Consider the following 20,761-nt stretch of genomic DNA (forward strand, 5'->3'; position numbering starts at 1 on the left):
CAGCCTGACCCAATATCATGGATAAGAAACCCCGTGTTATCCAAATCTCAGGTATCCAGAATTCTCATGCAACTGACATCTAAGATTCAAATGGGCAATTCCAGATGTTTGAGATGCTGACAGCAGGGACTTTACTGTATTAGCAAGAAGCAACTATCACAATAGGGTACACCAATGTTTAATGAGTGATCCTGGCTGCTTGTTTTCAAAATGTGCATTCATCTTGTGGCAGCGACAAGTCGAGTTCTCCCAGGCACCATCTCCAGATCCCCTTCCTGATAGCCCTTCCCATATGCTTCACACCTCCCCAGGTCCCCACCCAACCTATCTGCATATGCATGCATCTGCCCACTGTTCCCACATGTGACTTGGAAATTCAGGTAACGGACACTGCTGCATTCCTCCTGTGTGCTGGAGACCAGAATGATAACTGAATGTGGATTGTTCTAGATGATGCAGCAGATGATGCAGATTTCCATCATGCTGTCATCAAGCCCCACATTTAAAGACTAACAAACAGACATAATGCTTAAAACGATGGCCTTTATATGAAAGTACAAAATTAATTACAATCCATGGTCACCCATCTTACCAAAGTGCCTTCAATTTGTCTTCTATCTCCTCTACCTTCCATTACATCTTGGTGAACTCCCTGGTTCTGCAGCTGTGTTGGAGGGTGCCTGCTCAGCAGTAGAGCCCATTGATCCTGCAGCTTTGGCCAGCCAACCCAGGGGCACTTGTGCCTTGATGGGTCAGACATTCTGAGTGGATAAGTTGACCCCCTTGTCGTGAAGTTTCAAAGGTCAGAGGGCAGCAGGCAAGGGAGAGGTGAAGGCCACCTCTGGAGTATCCTGAGAGGAGTCTTCTGAATGGCCTGTGTGTAATCACTGCTCCAGCTGCCTGCCTCCAAGCACCATCCTGTCTCGATGTGAGGAGGTGATCTGGAGCATGCATTAGGTTTCCCACACCTCAGTCATCATTTGTTCAGCCCCAAGGACCAGTGGCTGGGGCAACAGAGTGCAGATATGTGACTTTCTCTCCAGCAGACCCTGAGGGTGCTGAGTCTAGCTCTCCAGGCACTGCTAACCTGTCCATAGACCCAGACAGACAGTCACGTAATTCACTACATTGCTACAGCTTCTGGGCAATGAGGACCACTATCTCACACATTCCTGTCTGCTGCTCCTGATCCCCACTGTGTACGTAGATGAAGTCTCTGATTGCTGACCTCACAGGGTCCTTTCCTGCCTGGGGCTGAGCAGGTGCCTGGTCTCTTGCTGCCGTCCAAGCGCCAGCAGCCTGGAGAGCTTCTTCCTTAGCCAGCTGCACGGCTGTCACTGTGAGGTGCTCACCAGACTGTGGTGTCACACACTCAATGCACAATATTCCCATTGAGGTGTCAATATCTGGTCAGGTGGCAGCCTTGCCGATGCACCCTCTAAGGCCTCTGTACTCTCATCCAAAGAGATCTCGAGCTTCTGGGGGAGCTGGGCATTTCTCTGGAGAGGTAGTGGAGATGCTGGCTGTGTCTGAAAGACAAAAGAGAGGAGAGTCACCAGAGCTTACAGGTGATGTGCAATGAATGGCACTGATAGCAAGATTAATGTGAGAGTAGCTGTGGAGTAAAGAGTGGTAATTATTCCACTGACAGGATATGGATGATTCAGCATCCCCAGAGGAGATGTCCTGGTTTTCAAGTGCAGCAACAGGATTCTCTCCTCATAGTGATGGGGTGAGAAACCAAATGTTGTTCAGCTTTCAACAGCTTTATGCTGCAGTGGGCTGTGTTCTCATGTTATATGAGAAAGTGGGGGAAGGGCGTGAGGTGAAAGTGATGGTGTGGGAGCTAGGCCTAGTGCATGTTGTGGAAAGATGGTGAGGTGTTACAAGGAAGGCAGTGCAGAGGGCAGGCAGGATTAGTGGGAGTTTGGGAGGGAGAGAGTGAGTGAGGGACGATGTTGCAGGCAATAGTGAGAGTGGTAGAGAACAAGTCTTGGCGGAAGATCTGTGCAAAAGCAGATGTAGAATGCACATATATTAGGGTAGCGGAGAAGATCATTGAATCTATTGAGGAATTGCTGGCTGTTTCTTTAGCTCATGGAGGTGGCACTGACCAGAATGGTGATCTCAGATCAGAATGGTATGATCTGGTGGTGTGGTCTCCTTTGCCTGTCCTCTGGAAAGTTGACAGCTCTCCTTTACACCATCCGCTTAACCAGGACCTTGAGGTCCCTGTTGGAGAATTGCAGTGCCATCTTCCCCTTTTCTGACATCTTTCAGAAGTGGCCTTGAGTGAGCAGGTCAGCTTCAGAATGCCAGTGCTTGTCTGGGTGGAGGCACATGAGATGCCAGTCTTTTGGCAGATTTCCACTGATTGATTAATTGTTCTGATAAAAGTATGTGGTAAGATGGAATCAGATGAAACAGATGCCATGGGTGGAGTAGGTAGTTAATGAAGCAAGTTCGGGAAGGTACAGCAACAGAACTCATTAGGCCTTGTTACCACTATCCAATGATTTCAAAACCTCTGATGAGTCCTTTTCTAGATTGGAAAAATATTGAGACTTGTAACAAACTATAGCAATAAACTAAATTACTTAATAAGTCTTTTTCTTGTTCCCATTAAGTTATATTCAACTGAATTTTATAATTTTGGGCAAAGTGCAGGTCATTTTGAGTTTGATGGAGTGATTTCTGGCTCATTGCATTATGGGCAAGAACCACATCTGTTTGTGTGCCATATTACCACACACCCTTCCTGGAGCAACTTGCCACTCATTGGAGATCCCAGAATTACTTGTCTCGTCACTGGCGCTGGTGCCATATTTGAAACACCATTGTGTGCTGGGACAAGCACCATTGGTCTGGAGCTGCCTTGCATGGTTCCGACCATTTACCCCAGGCATGCAAGACAGGGAGCAAATGGAGTGCCTCCTTCTAGATTTACTTTTTTTCGATGCATATTAAGCTATTTCTAACTCAATAAATTATGATATGCATATTAAGCTATTTAAGCTAACTTATTGCCTTAGAAGTAGTTCTTGGGGGATTTACAGGGGCTAGTCTGGTGAAATTCTAAAAATAGGCACTAAATGTCTGTTGAAATATGTCTTTACAGACATTTCAGTCCTCATAACCCATTACATGAACTTGCCTGTAGGTACTTAAACAAAATACGTAGGGGTTTAACAGTCAAGTGTTGATTAACCACTATTTTCATGGAGCAGTTCACATGGCTCCATATTGTCATTTCAACTGAAGATGTGGAAACTGCTGAATTCACACAGCTGCAAATTTCAGAATTTCTACGAAAACTGCACAGTTCTCAACAGAATTATGAAAGGACTCAGATTTATTTTATTCTTGTTTCACATAATATTAATTAAAAAATGATAAGACCATTAAGGAACATTCTTCACAAAACCTTGACAGATCCAATGGACTCCAGGTTGTAATACATACAGGAAGATTTGACCAGGACCTGAGTGGAGGCACATGAGATGCCAGTCTTTTGGCAGATTTCCATTGATTGATTAGTTGCTCTGATAAAAGCATGTGGTAAGATGGAATCAGATGAAACAGATGCCATGAGTGGAGTAGGTAGTTAATGACTGGAAGGTTTTACTTATGTAAAATGGAGTAGTTTCTACGTGTCTGCAATTGGCAATTCTGGCTCAGTTTGCACCCAGAATTGTGCTTGTTTCGAGAAAAGACTCTCTCCCCTCAAGTTTCATCTCTAATTAATTTGCATACTGTTTGACACAAAATCTATCCTGAACAAACACTATTGAGTGCAAACTTCAGTTCATAATCCTTCAAGCCGAATTAATATTTTGATTTCAATGTTTCAAAAAAAATACATTTTCAAATGATTAGTGAAAAGGGGCAATGAAACACATATTTTTGAATATTTTTACAAAGACTTATTCAGACTTGTATATTTGAAATTTATATAATTTGAATGTTGGTTGTATGTTTCATCTCCTCTTTCACTGTTAAGAGTTTCCTGAAACATGTCAAATTGATGTCAACCAGAACTAGGAAATGAACAAGTGATCCATGAAGAATTTGACTAGAGAAAAGCCCATCTGCTCCATTTATATGTATTCCTATTCCCAGAGAGACCCTTGTAAAATTATTGTGATCTGTTTTCAGTCCTAATGCCAAACATTATTTTGAATTCATAAAACTGAACACTTCAACTCAGGGCTGTAGAGAATGTCAGTATGTCAAGTCAGCAGAGAGACTGGGCAATCTAATTATTATTGACATTCGTGTTTAAGTATTTTGTTGCATTTAACTGCTGGGGTACATATTTCCATTTTACTTATTCCCACAAGACCTCACAAAATAAGTTCTTGTTCAGGAATTGTCAGCATAATTTTGTCTAATTAAATGTTATTTTATTAGAAAATAGAAACCTGCTATTTGTGACTTTTGCTGTTTTTAAACCAAGTTGTACAGCTGAAGCCAAATATTTGTCATGACTTCTGATTTGGTAGATAAACAGGAGGCTGGAAGAACACAAGTCAGGCAGTATTTGGAGGATGGACAGTAATACCCGAAACGTTCACTTCTCCTTTCCTCCAGATGCTGCCTGTCTTGCTGTGTCCTTCCAGCCTCCTGTTTGTCTACCTTCCAATCCAGCACCTGCAGTCTCTAACCTTGTCAGTTTGTTAAACAATCCTGCTGATGAATCCAGAAGGGAATCTGAAGTACCAGCCTCTTGCTGTGAACTCAGGAGAAGGAAGAGAGAGAGGTGACGTAAAAATGGCCAGTCACCAAGCTGGGAACATGACATTATCTAAAGAAAAATGTTATCTTTTTCCAGGGGTGTTCAAAGTATAAAGCTGACTAGGATAATTATGCTTTAGTTTTACTTGGTTTCTTGATTTTGAGTAGGATATGGCAGATAAAGTGAAAAATGTAAATTCACTTGCTGCCTATGAAGTGAAACAGCTCAGTGATTTGGATCTGGCCTCTCACTGTTAAAAGATCAGTGAAGGGTGCATGCGAAGAGGTGTGAAAGACACAGGACGGGATGTTTTTAAGATCGGCAGGGTTTCCTGGATTAAGGAATGCATGACTGCTGATCATGCCAGTCCCACATCCAGATAACGGCTCATTCAGTGTTAAGTGGCTGGAAATTGGGCTTCCAGGCCTCAATCTGACCAAAATCCTGCCTTATGGAGCTGTCAATAATCTGATCAACTGGCAGCTCCACAATCCAAGCTGTGCCTGTGGCAGCAATGACCAGCACTGAGGCGACAAAGAGCCCCTAGGTCATAAGTCCCAGAGTCAAAAGCCAGGTAGATGTGGGTGGTTTCTCAGCAAGGAGAATAGGTGAGGCCCAGGGGAGATAGGGAAACATGGGGTGAGGATCTTAATGGAGTGACTGGGCAGGAACAACGTTTAAGCTACACTTAAGGGCATCCACAGGGGCAAGGGCAAGAAGGCTTCATCTGCCTTCAGTAAAATTTCAGCCAGTTTGGGGGCGTGTAAGAGGGCAATTTCAAGGCCAACTGAGAAATTTTTGTGGGACTCCGACTGCAAACTCACGAAATGGAAAGTATAAAATTCTGCCCATAATGCCTAGTTCCAATCACAGGGAGTTCTAATAGGCACATATATTAGTGTCAATTCCCAGTATATTATCTATTATGTCCTTAATACAAACAATCGGAACATATTAGAATTAAACTGCTGTCAGACAATATTAAAAGCGGGGTAAAAGTCTGAAACTATTTAATATTGTATATATGCTTCATATATTTGTAATAACATCTCAAAGCCCAATATTTTAGCTAACGGTACTTTAAACAAGTTAATCCTACTTAAAATAATGACAGAATAATATAAACATATTCAGAGTCCAGCCGCTAATTTCACAGTAATAGCTTATTTGATGCTTAACTCTATCTTAACCCCACTGGTATGCCCAGAAATGTGACCATGCTGAAATAATGTATTGAGTTATAATATTTATAAATTAAGAGGGGTAGAATCTAGTTCCAGTCTAATTATGTCTGTGCAGAAAACAAAGTTTTTGGATACTTCTTACTTGCAATTGTATTCTCAATTTACTAAATGATGGGAGAGTTTTCGCTGTAAATCAGAAATCAATCAATCATTTTGTTCCTGGAAGAGCTCTTGAAATGCAATAAAAGGATGGCAAAATATTGCATAAAAACACAAAATTAAGGGCATCCAGTTTTATTTACATTCAAAGGCTGTGGGCTAAACCATAATCTATACGCAGTATTTTCAACCTGCTAAATGTGTGAGTTTCAGTTTCTCTGCACAAGTGCTCGCTATCAGAAGGACAGTTCATTGGGTATTGCACATGAGTTTAAGTATGCATATAATTGATATATAATTTACTGAAATAATGTTGATTTAAATGACCTAATGATCTATCCTATTTCAGATCACATTTTCTTTTTTTTATAGAAGGCTGTAGCTTTAGCAAGCATTGAGAAATTACAGTTATCGCTGCTTCTGTGAAACAGATTCTGTTGTCTTTGTCAGTAGATAATACAAAATCTGGGTGTGACACTGGATGCTAATCTATTTTTTTCTTGATTTGGGAATAATCCATCTTCATCGATAGACCAGGCTGCTCTTGCTCTTAATATGCCACAATATATTTAAGACTGTCATTATAAGAAGAAAATATGTTGCATTTCTAATAGCTGAACCATTAAATTTAGCCTTATGCATAAGAACGGACCACTGTGTTAGAATAAACATCCTATGACTGAAGCAAGTGCAAGTGTGCAAGGCATTTCTACCAAAATGGACATATCATCTCGTCTTTTTTTTCAAATTTAGAATGACAGTTCTTTAGAAAGATGCTGCCTAAATAAAGGAATAACTATACTTAATGCCCCAGAATTTGGAATTCACATGATGGTGCAACTATCATACTCATCATAATTACAGTATAAACTGACAGCAACTTCTAGCATTCACACACGTGTAACTAAAGATAAAAATACAGACATTGCTGTTGGTGATACTGTGCTTGACTACAGATGCCCTGTTGCAGCCTTTGTGAACAGAGCTAATAAAATGAAATCAACTGCGACTTTTTACAGACTATTCTTGCCATGAATGTTCAGCCTTACTGGATAAGGTGTAATTTAATTTTTAATTACTTGTGAACCATCTCTCTAACCTCCTCAGAACATTTAAAAACTGCATGATTTAAAAAGAAAATAACTTTAAAACTTTTTCTTATTTTAAAGGCATAGATATTACATTACAATTTCTATTATAATGCAATGTCAATCTCCAACTCTTTGTTTCACTCTCTATGAAATTATTAAAAAGTGTGTTACAATCCATCATTTTTATCTTCTATATTGTTAACTGGGAAAATCTTTCAAACTAATTGGCTAACCAGTCTATCTAATGACCATCGAGCATTGCCATAAAGCACGGGTCTCCTGTAGATGACACCAGATTCAAATTCACATCAGAATAGAGGAAATCGATGCCCTGGAGGCTGCTAAATCTTTATGGGTTGCTTTTATCAAGTTCAGTTGCGCACATTGCCCATTGCTGTTGCCTGCAACAACCAGGCTATGAATTTATCAACAGTTTCTTAGTTTTGCTCATAGATTTCTACTGCATATATATAGCTTACTGTGGTAGATAAAATCTGTGAACCAAACGATATACATTTATTAAACATACACCTCGAGATTTTGCTGTTTTGGTCTGAGGAAAGTAGTTTAAAAGTAACAACTATGATTAAGACAATTTTAATCTGCTGATTTTTTTCTAGTTTCTGCACGTCTTTCTTTCAATTAAATGCAATTTTATATGTTATAATCTGACCTTGGAACGTGAAGTTTTCTATTGAACTAGAGAGGCATAGGAGAACCTGATAGATGGGTCATATTTTTTAATAATACTTTGGCTAATCGGAAGGGTTCATTGACGGCACTGCAGCAATGATAATCCAGATATTTGATGTATCTGCTTGCGTAAAATTAAGGGTGTACGGAAGCGGCTGTGAAAGCGGAGTTTGGCGGTGACCATAACACGAACGTACAGGAAAGAAACTGATTTAAAACTAAGAATTGCAAGCTACTATAATCGTATCAATCGTTTATGATTTGCACAGTGCCCAGTTGTTTTAAATTAACTTTAGAATAATTCACAAGGTACTTAAAGAAATGTGATAGCCAAGTCGAAGACTTCAGCTTGAATTTCCTCCTCAGCATCTTAGCTGCTCATCCGCCCTAAACCACCATTGTCTTGTTTCATGACCGCATTAAAAGACTTTCTGGAAAGGCTATTATTTCATAATATGCATTTCTACTGCAGATGATGGTGTATGATGTTAGCCATCCAGCAGTGATAGTTCATAAATAGTCTGAGATATTGAATGTGACGATAGAATGCTCAAATGTTAATTACAGCAACAACAACTTACATTTAAGCAGCGCCTTTAACATAGTAAAATATCGCAACGCGTTTCAGACAAGACTTATAGGTCAGAATTGATTCGAGGCTCCTGCATTTGGACATGCTCGCCTAAACTTACACTTTCATAAATCTTATCTATAAGCTCACAACTGAGCCCAAACATCACGTATTTTCTTACATACAACTCTTGTTGATTGTCACTGCATAGATCATAAAGATTATCTGTTGAATGTTTGTTCCTGCAGCAATTCTTCTACTTGTTTCCCACTGTCGATTTTTCTGCTCATTAGTTTCATTGTTTGTTCTTCATTCTTCTTTTCCTCTTGCGGACTTTCACACCAATGTTTATGTCTCTGTTTCTGATTTCTTTTTTCCCCTTTTGTTTTCTTCTCCTTTTCCATAAACAAGAGGGCTTTCCCGCATTGAAATAATGAGAGTTACAAGGCAATGTTACTTATTTCAATGAAGGTATTTTTTTGCCATCGCCAAGTGCACCCAGATATCCGCAAGTGTTGGAAAACCCTGATCGCTTCTTTAGAGTTTTCTCTAAGATTGGCCCGCAGAGTTCACTATCAATCGACTGGAGCCCTAGTGTTAATCAATGTCAAACTCCTTCGTCGACGCTCGCTTGTCTCCCTACACAAAAAAACTCAATCACCGATATTTCTCGAACTTTCGTGCCTTACTAATAGCAATATGTTCTCTGAATTATTGAAAAATGAGACTGACTTATTGCTAGTGATTCTGTGTGTATCAAAATATCTAACTTGTTTCTGTTGATCGACGAACACAACCTCTTTCGTCCTTTCAAGAGAGTTCCTCTCAGAACATCACTGTATATGGCGTACCCAATTTCTAATGTTTTAGACTGTAGCTTTGTTTTGAGGATCATATTACCTGGATCTCATGATTAGTTGTTTATGCGTAACGTTCACAAAGTTCTGAGCTGGAAGCAAAAGAAAAACATTTTGATATGTAGTAATCTTGGTGCTGAAGAAAAGCAATTTAACCTGTCTTTATAAATAATGCCATCGTTTTTATATCTTTGCCATTATGCTTAACAACATAGCAATTTTTTTCCTTACATTTGGTTGAAGGAAGTTAATATTTATTGCCAATTCGCAATAGGCATCTGTCGTCGCTGATATATGGTGTAAGCATACAAATGGCACGCAACCTACACATTCTGCAGTAAGATAAAGTAGCGAATATTCTTGGTTAGGTAGAATTTCAATTGTGCAAGCAATTGAAACAGATTTAACCAGTGCGTAGATTGGCCTATGTTCTGGTATAACATTAATTCTAATTATAAGATCATTTCAACGACTCATTTGCGACGTTCGTGAACCGTCAACCGGTGGGAACCTAAAAGATTATCAGGTATTAAATTTGCCAAGTAAACCAATATTCGGAATTCAGTCAAAAAGTAAAAGCGTCATTTCTATATAAATGTATATAAGCATTGATTTTAAATAATATATACATTTGACATACGGGTGTCCTATTTGTTTAATAATTACTATTTCACGATACCAAGCTTACAGTATGGCCTCAGGAAGTGCCATGATGTGAACATTCTTGGTAAATTTCCAGATTCTACCCGCGGTTCACGGGGGCAATGTTGTTGTGACTAAGTCTCAGCTCGCCATGGAAACTTCAGCTAAGGTGTCCAATCGTCGGAGACCTTCATTGTTAGCTTCATCAGTGTACCTAAATGATCTAGCAAATAGGTCAAGCCGGTTATGATTTAATAGACACGTATTGAAATGAATGTTCCTGCGGACATGGAATATAGCTAAAGTTATTATGTTGTGCTGAGATGGTACATCGGAAAGCGTGAGAGTGCCAAAAGTTTCTTGTCACTGCTGGGAAGAGAAGATTTCTGATCGGTATACGTTAGGTGCATTGTCGAGAGGGGAGTATCCTGGAAGTGATTTGGAACTGAGCTGGGTTTCGGTGGTGCATAATATATTCTCAAATAGATTTAGCAAAGGTCGGAATAGAGAGTGAGCCGAGCGTCAGTCCTGCTTGCGGTGTTTATCCATACACAATACTGACACCTGAGACTGCGTTGCATAACAAGACTGTTGGCTAGCATCTTATATGGCACAAGCCAGGTCGGAAATGGAATGCATTTTTTAAAAATTGTTTTAGTGAACTTGCATCACTGGTTGCCTTTCAAACGCGTTAAAGTCAATACAAATAAAGTAATTACACAGTGAAATACTCATAGATTGTTGAGGGTGCTGTCAACAAAAATAAATGCAGATTTCTTATCCATATACACTCAGGCCAATAACCTTTTACAACGAATTATTTGGCGTCATGATCTACACCTGGACGACATGAGGACTGCGGGTTATGAAGTTATGAGTGTGCACATATATTGTATGTAGTTTATATATTTGTTAATTATATTCATATATATTTATATATATTCATGTTTGCGATGTCCTCCGTTCGTTTGCTCAAAGACACGAACAACTTACATGAAATATTGAACTTACAGATCTCGAGGCGCCCGACAAGAGACCCAATCAAAAGAAGTGAAGCCAGAGCCAAACAAGGAGGATGGAGGAGTCATGGTCGGTGGCATAGCCAAAACAGGAGGAGTTAAAGGAAGCTTTTAAAGGAAGAGACAGAGGGGAAAGGAACAGAGGCGCTTAGAAACGGAAGCCCAAAACATGAGGCCCAGGTGGTTGAAAATAAGGCTAAGGTTCTCAGAGATGAAGATCTAAGGGCGTGGCTTCTCGGTTTGGGTGAATTCCTCGAGACAGGGAGCAGCCAACCCATCTATAATCCATGTTAATGAAATAACCAGTGATGCTTAAACTCATCTCTGTCTCTCAGTTAAATAAGAGTTCCGGTGAATATTTTCTAACTCTGCGCCTTTTCTGTGAGGATGAATATTCAATTTGAAACTACCTCCAGAATTGTTCAGGAGAATATTTTAACAGAATGTTATAATCCCGGGTTTTATTTTTAACTGTTATTTTAAAACACGCACACGTTAACTGTCGATGAACTGTGCAGGGATTAGAAATAGCAGTTTTTAATGACCACCTTGTGTAATGACTGAGTTCGGACAGGTTACCTACGAAACGTTGTTATGCCCACGTCTATCCCAGAATAAGAAAGGATTTTCACTTTGAATGACCTTATTGAGAGTTTATTGATGGCAGTGAAATGAGGTCTGCATTTTTTCACTGTCAGACCCGGGTAAGATATGCTTACGATCAAAGGCTACAATTTGGCGTGTAAATTTATCGCAGTCGAGAGAAACAATACCTGACATTATCCCCGAGGAAATACAATGCCCAGGAAGAAACCGAAATGCCAGGAAACTATTTTTGGATTGAAAAATACTCCTTGACCGATTTGCAAAAAAAAAGTTATCGGAGGATAGAAATGCCATTGCTTGTGGAGATTAGTATCTATATGATCAAACTAGCCGCCAGACCAAAACGAATGGAGTCGCCTTTCTATTAAGTAATCAGTAACTGAAGGGGGCCAAACACTGTAGCAGGTACACTTATACAAGCAAGAAAGGGCATTTCTAATAAAGTAAAAGCGGAGACCGCCAGTCTGTTACATGACTACCGCAATAGTTGATTAAATAATGCCAATAACTGAATAGGTATAAATAACGATTTGCCCAACAACCGATTGTAAAGTCAATTTGTAGAATGCTTGTTACAATAGCAAGACACGAGCTCCAAGGCAGGGAATGTCCTCTCTGCAGCATCAGCCCCAATATTACCATCGACTGAAACTCTCCAGAAGTTGCTCTGGTGATCAATCATCGGTTTAAATCACTAATGAAAAGCGAAAAATGAGCTTTATTCGGCGCCTAAATCGAACTAATTAGTGGTTTCCAGGAATAGAGGAGTTGCTTTGAGGTTTAAAATACGGGCAGTCTATACTGCGTGAAATAAAACCGGTATCACGATAGAACCTATCAAAGTATAAGCGACTTTCAACATTCAGAAACAAATGAAAACCTTAAGAGATCAAATCGCGTAAGTGACTCTCGCGAGTCAGTAGCTGGACTTAACGGGTTATAAAGGCACTATTAGGTAATAGGGTTAAAGGAATAATGCCTTTACAATCTAATAATGAAGCGTTCGCTTTCAAGGAAACCCCACAAGCAACTCGGGATTATTATGATGGTTTACATTCAGGTTTTCCAGACTTGTCTGGATCCTTATTGACCTGCTGTAAAATAGGACTCGTGGGATTGCTCGTATTGCTACCTGTTTGCACCTCACTTGCTTCTATTTACTGATTCGTATAAAAGCAAAATACTGCAGACGCTGGAGATCTGAAATAAAAACAAAAATTGCTGGAGAAACTTAGCAGATCTGGCAGCCTCTCAGGAAAGAGACAGAAGTTACTATTTCCAGCCCGGAATGTTCAGCTCGGGAGGAGAATCATAACCGACCGGAAACGTTAACTCCTTTTACCTGTCTGCACAGATACTGTCTGACGGGTTATGAGCTTTTTTTCAGCAGTTACCTGCGTGATATTTTTGTCTTATATCGTTTTGTAATATATGTTCCGGGCGGTGTTGTTTTAAAATGAGCATGATAAAATCTTCCGCATTGTGTCTAAATCCGCCACACCTTCCTTTCCCAACCCTGTAATAATTGCAGGCATTGTGAACGCAGTGTTCTTCCTGTGACAATTTTAATGCGAACCTTTTGGCACGGATTAGGTTCGAGCATGACTTCGAATTAGTTTTGTTAACAATTTGTTCTTGGTTACGATTTTCCAGCCGTTTTTGCTATTCACTAGTCAGAAATAGTTGTGATTGTATTTGGGAAAGACTTTAATTGTTAATTAGAGCCCAGTAACTTGGGAACTAGTTACATAACTTCAAGGCAGTTTGTCACATTTTTGTAAATGTTTCTCCATTTCACGGGATGCTGCCTTGTTCGACACATCTCAAACATTCCTGCCACACCATTACCACTGACCAGGCACACCAGGACCAGCCTGGCAGGAGGAAAAGCACCTACACACTGGGCTTGATCGCCCAAACCAAGGTGGATTCGTACTCGGGGGACCAGGAAATTTGCAGCATTGGCAAAAGATTCAACGATAGATAGAAACCAGTGTCAAAAATCCAGCGTATATGGGAAACCGCTAGAAACCCAACTCATAATGCTAGTGTATTGAAAATAGCGGAAAGTTTCTAAAATATGCAGAAGAAAAAACTTTTCAAACCAAGTTTGTGAAGTTGATTGGTTCTCCAGCATTAGAGGCTAGTGCTTTCTTTCCTATTGTATATATTGACGCTTCTTTACCAAATCTCATCTTCCATGGGTTTGATATCGTCTTGCTATTTTAAGAGTGTTGGGGCCTTTCATCTCTCAGGACGACCCAAAATACTTGAAAGTCTATTGAGTGTTTTGGAAGCGCTGTAATATTGAAAATGTCCATAAAATGATTGCAATCCTTAATTGTGGCCGCTAGATGTTGCTGCTAGGAGTTATCTGTCAATGGTAGTACAAAGGTGTCCTAAAATGCCCACCTTGAAAACACCCAGTCATCTGAACAGAACTACAGATGCCCCAACTGGCGCAAAATTAGTCTAAACATATGCAGGGAATATCAAAGGAAAAAATGGACAAGCAGAATGTTAAACATTGAAAAAACGTCAGAAAAATCAACAGGAATATCGGACATGCGCGAAAGATGGCAAATATAACGAAAATGCCGACAAAACTAAAGCCAGCGGCAGGACACACCGTTTAAAAATCAATACTCTCTTTCGATTTCCTGACTAATAAGTCTAGAGTTTAAAAGCAGACAAGGTAAGTGAGTGGAGCACCAGCAACTTGGTAACCTGCAATCCAGAAATAGAAAATGCAAGACAGCACCTTTGTGGGAGGATTGTTAGAATGGTTCCAATTTTGTTTTCCAACTAGCTGTTCGCAAACTACATAATAGTGCAAACATATTTAAATAATTTCAAATTCTTAAACTGTCCTTGCCATCTTCACGCATTTGGTAGCTTCAAGCGATTTTTTTTATATTTAGAACGGATGAAACAATATTTCAAATGATGATTTGGATTTATGGGTACCTAATGGGAGATAATAAGAAACGGGGTGCATAACAAGAATATAAACATATACAATCAATTAATCACTTATGATGAGGAACATTAAGAGGCATTTGCTGGCACATGGAATGTAGAGACATAGCTGCCCTTGAGGGTGATGTAGCAGTACCGGGAGTTAATGATCAAAAGGTAGGCTTATTCTAATGAATAAATCTATTCGGCCTAATTTGCAACCCATAAGTTCAGGTGCGGAATTTTAATTTCTTTGGGTGCTAACAGGACTCATTTCAGTGCATTAGTTTTAACAGATCTTGATATAAGCGTCTTGTCATCCGGTTAATAGAGAAATTCTTGCTTGAGTTCGCACATTATTGAGAGAAACTTTAATATACTTCGGGGAAGTATCTGAATTCACTCGCATTGATAACTTTTGTACTCTTCTACCATATTTTACATGCAAGTCCAATCATAACCATTCCTCATGATAATCCGTTGTAAACTATGGACTACTGATGTGACACTTCTCAGCAGTATCACTACAGCCACATTTTCCCATGTTTTGAGTTGATTCACCACAGTAAAACATAACATGCCATAAGTTCAGCACGTACCTGCCACCTGTCGCACATCAACAAATGATCAGTGTGGTAAGCTCTTCAGTTAGGGTTGCAGTCAAATAAACTGCGAACTGCTGCATAAATATTGCAATTTGGTCAAGTTTATGGGAAAAGATTTGCAATCCAAGCAATTAACTTACTGAGATTTAGTTACGTGTCTTCTCTTGACAGATTAAAGATACCGCAAGCACAGAGGCTAGCCGTATAATTACTGTCTGCATTTTTGAGCGAAGGTTAATTAATTTTGTAAGGTGCATTAATTAAATGCATCCAATCACATAACAGTCCAACTATATCAGAAATATTTCTGGGTTGACAGTTTACCCCAGTATATGTAGTACTTGGTGAGTATATCCAGAAGCACAGGATAATTATCGTGCTAACAGTAGTATCCTAGGGGACAGAATACTATTTCCCCAAAGCCTGATTTCATCATTTTTGTTAGATCTGGAGTTTTATGCGCACACTGTTCATTTTCGCACATGGTAATTTTGATTTTAATTACATCGGAACCGAAAACGGCCAAAGCCTATCCGCTTTGACAACTTTCAGATCAAAAGGTATGAACACCAATATGTGTTGTAAACCCTTGGTCAATTGAGCGTGATTTGTGCGTCTCTCCTAGACAGTAAGCAGTGTCACATGAAAATATTTGTAATGCGCTCCACAAAGCATTTACTTTCTGACACCAACCCCTGACTGAAAAAGTGATGGTTTCACACTTTTCTCCAGGCGCTTTCCATTCTTGTAGAAATGAGTAAACTTCTAACCCTCTCAACCCCAAGCAGCCCACCCCTTGGGAAAATAACCATCTTCGGGCCATAGTGTTACTCCGGGAAGAAAATGAACTTTTGACCCCCATACCTGAAATATTTCACTTTTCACGTTCTGTAATCTGTTGGTGCTTGTTTGTACGGGTGACTGTTGTTACGGATTTACTCCAGATCATAGATATACATCCTCAATATGTATACTTAAATCACCCGCCGGCAAACCAAGGAACTTTACGATGTAGGGGTCATTTGGTGAGATGGCTCCCGAGGCTTTGCTGTGTTTAGCCTCAGGGAGAAATACACTTGGGAAGGATTCCTCGGTTTTGTATTTGTTCTAGTGGCAATATTTAGTGGCAATTCCGCTACAAATTACGAACAAAGAAATCCTCCATCAGCATATTTAGCATGTGGCCACATCCAACTACAGAAAAATCCATTCCTTTTACAGTGGCTGATCTTATATTGAAACACACAAGTGCTGTCTGGTGCTATAACTTTTTCGTTGTTTCTGACCGAAAGGATTTCCGCCTTAATTTCTAAGCACAACAGCGATGGATTTTAACTCGGTGCGATGCAGCAAGGTCACTGTTGTGTTTACATACCCTTATTCTGCTATTAGGTATTCACCATAGGTTAAGGATTCCATCACCACCCTGGTACAGTAATGAAACGCTTGGTTCAATTGTACAGCAAACTGTGAGCCCAAAACCTGAATTAAAAGCCCACATTCCCCACTGATGATTTAGAGGTATCATCGTTTTAAGGATGGTTCGTATATGTGTAATTATTGAAATCTGAAACCTCTGGTTTCAAGTTTAGTTGCTTGCAAGCGTGCAAGGATCCAGATAGTGGCCGCCATCCAAGTGCAAGTTTCTGGCTGATCCAGTGCCTGGTTAAGTCAACAGAGGTGCTATTCGGTTTACTGCCAACACAGTGGAGCTGTGACTTGACACAGCTTCGCATTTTGCCACGGTTTGCTCATTCCTACTCCGTTACCTACCCCACCCCCTCCAATCCAGCACCAGCACAGCGATCAAGTCTGTCTGGCGGCTGGCAACAACTCGATTTTTTGCTAAATTTGCGGGGGCTGACCAGCGTCATGTTTCACAGAAGTACGCATCAGTCATATCGCTAAAGCATGACGGACACAGAGGGGGCACAGTGTGGCAGTGGGAGGACGGATGGAAGGTATTACATGACTAAGAAACTCCCAACAGTTGGTGCTGTCGGCTGCAACTCACTCGGCGTGCGAATGTGTGACCTCTGTTTTACATCCCTGTCGTGGATGATCAAAAGTGAATGATGTGACCCCCGAGTCCACGTTTCCCCTTTTGCTCTAACTCTGCCCTCAGCGAGGCTGCTCACGGCAGGAGCAGGTTTAACATGAAATGACCGGTGCAGTTGGGCGCACTGCAGCCAACTTTGGGGATCCTGTGTGTGTGTTTCATTGTGTGTGTGTTTTGGTCGATTTATGTCTTATTTAAAGATTGAAGGGTGTCGATGTATCAGCGATTACAAGCAAGCATCTCATTGTACATCGGAGAAAAGGAATGCGTGTCTTTGATAGTTAACAGAAACAACATTCACTGCAAATGACAAACCAAATACACAATGTCTAAAAATTACAATGTCTAGGATTCTATAAAGGATGTTACGCAGAATTGGCTTTGAAAGGAATGCGCACTAATGTATATGTCTGTTAAAAGGTGCGGTCTTATTGATCAATAAGTGGTATGCAACTTTGCAACAGTTGCCTCCCTGAAAAACTAGATGGAAGCAATTAATCAATGTAATCGTGGCATCTGATTGCATGGTTGGTCACCTCTCTGATATTCTATTCCCATCCCCGATGACTGAAACATGATTAATATTCACCAGAGGTTTCTTTTTCTACGTAGCACCGCCAGTTGTTATAGAAACAAATCATAAATTTGCGATCCGGGGATCAATTTGCAGGCGCGGTTACAAACTGATCATAATCGGGTTCTGCAGCCTGACAATGTCAACGACAACTGGTCAAAATGCCCCTGATGTAACGTGACCGTTGCCTTTGCAGTGATCAGCCACGGAATGTGCCTGTGTGACATGATAGCGAATGCCAAAGTCAAATCCCCAAGTGCAAAAACCATGGCAAGCACGTTTCCATCTTTCAGCCCGTGCTTAATGTAACAACAATCTCGGGAACCATCCGTTCTTAAATTACAGCATTGACTGCATCTTCCTGCTTCCCACAAAAATAGTGGCAAGTGTATATAATACATGGGACCAGTGGTGGTTGTACACTCCAGCGTCATATTCAGTTTGCGCCTTCCTGGAATATGGGGAGGAGAGCGGATTCCACGGTGGGACTTGTGTAGGCAGCATAGAATGAGATGTCGTTCTGATCCAATATTTTCCAGCACTACTGACACAGGAGCCTGGGGAGGCATCACACAAATAGGACATCCGAGCCAATCCGCTAGTTAATAATTGATTGGGAAGCAGGGACATTTTGGAGCCAGGAGTTTCTGCCTAGAATGGCTGCACGCAGATAACTTCGCGACATTCAAAGCAGTCAAATTCCTTCCTCTCCCTCTTTTGACGCACCCCCCTCCCCCCCGCCACTCCACCCCGTCTGTGACCCTGTCTCTTGGTCCGCCCCGCTTTTTCTTACAGGAGGCAGAAGGGGCAAGCGATGGGAGGGTGACGAAGGTCAACTAACTTAATGTTGTCGCTTCTGTACCCGTTAAATCTGTGCTAGGTTCAACAGTGATCTGAATGCTTACCAGATATTAGATGACAGAGGGGACATGTGATTACTCAAAGCAAGTGTACACCAACTGTATAGATCTAGAATTTGTTTTAACCTATGAAACATAACATATGCATGGGATTCCGAGGAAGGATCATTCGACTCGTAACATCAACTCTGCCTTTCTCTCTACAGATGCTGCCAACTTGCCGCGTTTCTCCAGCACTTTTACGTTTTTTGTATACTCTCCTGCCCAGAGTTCAGTTGTTTATCTTCATAGGACACATAAATACGTGGTAATAGATAACACTTTCTAACATACTGTTCGTTAAGGTCGAGATATTATTTCTTTTTGAATTGAATAGAGGGATCATGAAATCCATAACACAATGTGCAATATATCCGATCCAAAACGTATTTTTAAAGGTTTTTTTTAAATTCAACAACGTGCTACAGAAAGATGCCTGGCTGTGGCCATCCGAGCAATACAAGACGTTAAATCTTAAAGTGTAAAACATTGAACAACACAAAGCCAGAAAGGGGATACTTTCAGGTTCCAAAAGTCAAATGATTGCATTGCAGTGCGTGTCGTTGTCAGTTGTTGCTTCGAGTGCAAGAAATGCAGGGCACCAGGAACTGAAGCCAAATGCTGTTTCCAGCTGAAAGGGAAATATGCCGTCTAATAATTCTAAGCATGATGTTTCGTTGTTAATAGGCTTAGTGATTATTGGTTGGTTACAACTGGAAACACCGTTTGTGGGGATATAGCTTAGAATAAGCAGACAAGTATTTTCATTTTTCTAGATCTACCTTATGCATTCCCCAATTTCTACATGCCATGTGTGTGTTGGGAGGAGGGGAGCGGCGGGCTGCCTTTGAAGATCTGTTTCTCTTCCAGGTGAAGTCTATAACAAATCAAATGAGATGATCTTCCTATTTAGTGCTCAGAGTAAATTGGCCTCGCCAGCCAGTCATCACTGCGCATTTCCAATCAGCGGCATCGCGTTCAGTTCTGTGCTTTCTTTGTTCCCGTTCAGTTCCATGATGTAGGTGTATTTCCATCTGAGAAGGGTTTATTTCCTTCTATACTTTTCCCTGTTGAATATGCATCCTGCTTGGATACTTTGCGGGAGATACACTGAAAATGTGTTACCTCGCTCCCCCACTCTCCCCAGCCCTCCAAAGCCTCCCTGTTCTCAATGTGAGACAACAAGGCGTAGAGCTGGATGAGCACAGCAGGCCAAGCAGCATCATAGGAGCATGAAGGCTGACGTTTCGGGCCTAGACCCTGCTTTCGCATTGTAGAGCTCAGTATGGTCACCTGCACAGTTCACACATGAAAAGTGACCTGTTTGCGTAGACTCTTCCGAGACGCTGCGCAGCATGCGGGATTGGCATGTGCATAACGAGTACAATCGTATGTTCACTGATTTAAAAGTGGAAACCGTAAAACGCCGGAAGATAAAAGCGACACAAATTATTGATGAAAGGATAAAACTCGAATTTTTCCTCCTGGCTTTTCTCCAGTCAACTTTTCTAAGCCATCTTAAAGAGGACTGGTCTGTCCTTTTACAGTCAAGCATTGAAACAAACGTGTAGAAATATTATAATCAAAACAAAAATGAAATGCTCACGCCTACTAAATAATGAATTTCAAAGCTTCGCTTTAACAATGTCCTCTCACAATAACGTGTAGGATTTATTCATCTGTTGTGCTCTTTACACATTTGAGTTATTTATGAACAAAGAACAAAGACAATATGCTCTCCTGAGCTTTGATTTTCCTATAAGGCACTGAAATTATTATGCTAGTTAATACGTTTTTGATTAAATGGCTCTACTTTAATTTGTTCTGTCTTTTGGAAATGCCTTATCATGTTCCAAACTGCGGAGATTTGTGTCCAGATCCCTTCCACATATTACCCCAAATAAAAGTCACTTTATCTAGTGGAACAGTGTGAAACGTGTGTTCACTCGCACACTGGCATTCTCTTATCTTTACAGCAAGTGTCTGTCCCAAGTTTCCTTACCGGACGCGTGAAAAGAGGGGGCAGCAGTTAAAGAGAGAAATCCTTTTAACAAAAATATGCAGTTTTTTTTGTTAACTGTTTATCCAACTTTTGAAATAACATAGACC

General features: G+C 40.6%; 1 long non-coding RNA gene across 2 annotated transcripts in view; it reads right to left on the minus strand.

Annotated features, from left to right (window-relative positions):
• Positions 1-523: 523 nt before the first annotated feature.
• LOC125485939 overlaps positions 524-20,761 on the minus strand; it is a 32,280-nt gene continuing 12,042 nt past the window's right edge. Inside the window, exons 3-4 of one of the 2 annotated variants that reach the window (XR_007264646.1) lie at positions 9,334-9,382; positions 524-1,529 (exon numbers count right to left, since the gene is read on the minus strand). This is a non-coding gene — a long non-coding RNA (uncharacterized LOC125485939). The remainder of the gene's footprint in view (positions 1,530-9,333; positions 9,383-20,761) is intronic. The other variant, XR_007264647.1, reaches the window with a different exon arrangement.

This window comes from Rhincodon typus, chromosome 24 (assembly GCF_021869965.1).
Source record: "Rhincodon typus isolate 14 chromosome 24, sRhiTyp1.1, whole genome shotgun sequence".
NCBI classification, from domain to species: Eukaryota; Metazoa; Chordata; class Chondrichthyes; order Orectolobiformes; family Rhincodontidae; genus Rhincodon; species Rhincodon typus.